The sequence below is a fragment of the Ambystoma mexicanum genome, chromosome 6q (assembly GCF_040938575.1).
Source record: "Ambystoma mexicanum isolate Mex_15411 chromosome 6q, UKY_AmexF1_1, whole genome shotgun sequence".
Taxonomy (NCBI): Eukaryota; Metazoa; Chordata; class Amphibia; order Caudata; family Ambystomatidae; genus Ambystoma; species Ambystoma mexicanum.
In genome coordinates this window covers 1628034992-1628037491 of record NC_090937.1, presented here as the reverse complement: position 1 = coordinate 1628037491, position 2500 = coordinate 1628034992, and the positions used below count along the sequence as shown (strand labels likewise).

At 49.8% G+C, this 2500-nt stretch overlaps 1 non-coding gene across 1 annotated transcript; it reads right to left on the bottom strand.

The window, feature by feature from the left end:
- Positions 1–2297: 2297 nt before the first annotated feature.
- On the bottom strand, positions 2298–2369 carry TRNAG-UCC (transfer RNA glycine (anticodon UCC)). Its single transcript has one exon. It is a non-coding gene; the product is annotated as a tRNA-Gly (tRNA).
- Positions 2370–2500: the final 131 nt, after the last annotated feature.

Here is a 2500-nt window from a genome sequence, read left to right as displayed (position 1 = left end):
AAAAAAGGAGCTTGGTTTTAAGTTTGGTTTGATTGAACAGTACATTTTGTTGGCTGGGCTGGGACCCTCTCCTATTTAGCGCAAGAGTGGAACGAGGCAGCAAGTTCAAGGAATGACATTGCATCCAGGCACTTACAGCTCTTTCTGCCCTAATGCCATGACACAAAAACATAATTTGAAAAAAGTTAGCAGAGGATGGTTTCGATCCATCGACCTCTGGGTTATGGGCCCAGCACGCTTCCGCTGCGCCACTCTGCTGGTTGGAGAACAAGAGCTTTTCTGGGCTTTTACAGCCTACAAACCGACAACCCTAGACCCAGTTTCGAGTGAAGCGGGCAGTAGGCCTTACAAAGCCAAACAACCTGCAACCACGCACTCCCATCCCATGGCCTTTTGCAGACAGGCCTCATTTCTCTAGCTCACACCCTAACTGCCAACACCCCTTCCCCTTCTCTCTCTGTCTCTCTCTCTCTGTCTCTCTCTCTCATTCTCTCTCTCTCGCAAATAGATACTTTACTTCCCAGGTGCAACAAAACAAGCCTTCTCGAGCTGGCAGATATGGGAAGGAAGGAAGGAAGGGCCAGTTTGGAAACTCAACTCAATTACCATAAATCCCCTGCTAAGGGTTATGGGAGGGAGGAATGAAGGAACTTTGCTTCAGGGAAAGGGCTGCTGCTGCTTCAGCATGTGAGGAGCGCAGCCACACGTTTCACCTTCTTCAGTATGTTGGTTTACAGGATGAGAGAGATCCTGAAACCTCACTCTAATAGGCTGAGGTGCTGTGCTCGGTGGCCTGCTGGGACCAAGGCCCATCAGGGCAAGGCGAATAGGCCTTTGTCAGGCCTTCGTCAGGGCTTTGTCGGGGAGGGGCCAGGAGCCCTGCTCGCTTCAATCCCCTCACCGATAGACAGTTGCAGAAACTAGGATGCAAGAACCTTTCCTGGATGGGGTTTTGATTTTCACGAAAAGTGTGTCAGCTTTGCTTTCAGCATGAGTCTGATTTCCAAAAAATGCATTTTGAACAATTTAAAGATTTGATCTGCGTTGGCAGGGAATCGAACCCAGGTCAACTGCTTGGAAGGCAGCTATGCTCACCACTATACCACCAACGCCTGCCTGTCTGGGCTATCTGATGGAGCGGCCCTTAGAAATAAGAATAAGTCATTGGCTGGGAATGAAAAAAGCTTGCGTTTGACGCAGAAGCAGTTCGCATCATGAGGTCTTGCCGGTCAGCCCAACATTTCCCCGGGACCCCTTAAAAAAGGAGCTTGGTTTTAAGTTTGGTTTGATTGAACAGTACATTTTGTTGGCTGGGCTGGGACCCTCTCCTATTTAGCGCAAGAGTGGAACGAGGCAGCAAGTTCAAGGAATGACATTGCATCCAGGCACTTACAGCTCTTTGTGCCCTAATGCCATGACACAAAAACATAATTTGAAAAAAGTTAGCAGAGGATGGTTTCGATCCATCGACCTCTGGGTTATGGGCCCAGCACGCTTCCGCTGCGCCACTCTGCTGGTTGGAGAACAAGAGCTTTTCTGGGCTTTTACAGCCTACAAACCGACAACCCTAGACCCAGTTTCGAGTGAAGCGGGCAGTAGGCCTTACAAAGCCAAACAACCTGCAACCACGCACTCCCATCCCATGGCCTTTTGCAGACAGGCCTCATTTCTCTAGCTCACACCCTAACTGCCAACACCCCTTCCCCTTCTCTCTCTGTCTCTCTCTCTCTGTCTCTCTCTCTCATTCTCTCTCTCTCGCAAATAGATACTTTACTTCCCAGGTGCAACAAAACAAGCCTTCTCGAGCTGGCAGATATGGGAAGGAAGGAAGGAAGGGCCAGTTTGGAAACTCAACTCAATTACCATAAATCCCCTGCTAAGGGTTATGGGAGGGAGGAATGAAGGAACTTTGCTTCAGGGAAAGGGCTGCTGCTGCTTCAGCATGTGAGGAGCGCAGCCACACGTTTCACCTTCTTCAGTATGTTGGTTTACAGGATGAGAGAGATCCTGAAACCTCACTCTAATAGGCTGAGGTGCTGTGCTCGGTGGCCTGCTGGGACCAAGGCCCGTCAGGGCAAGGCGAATAGGCCTTTGTCAGGCCTTCGTCAGGGCTTTGTCGGGGAGGGGCCAGGAGCCCTGCTCGCTTCAATCCCCTCACCGATAGACAGTTGCAGAAACTAGGATGCAAGAACCTTTCCTGGATGGGGTTTTGATTTTCACGAAAAGTGTGTCAGCTTTGCTTTCAGCATGAGTCTGATTTCCAAAAAATGCATTTTGAACAATTTAAAGATTTGATCTGCGTTGGCCGGGAATCGAACCCGGGTCAACTGCTTGGAAGGCAGCTATGCTCACCACTATACCACCAACGCCTGCCTGTCTGGGCTATCTGATGGAGCGGCCCTTAGAAATAAGAATAAGTCATTGGCTGGGAATGAAAAAAGCTTGCGTTTGACGCAGAAGCAGTTCGCATCATGAGGTCTTGCCGGTCAGCCCAACATTT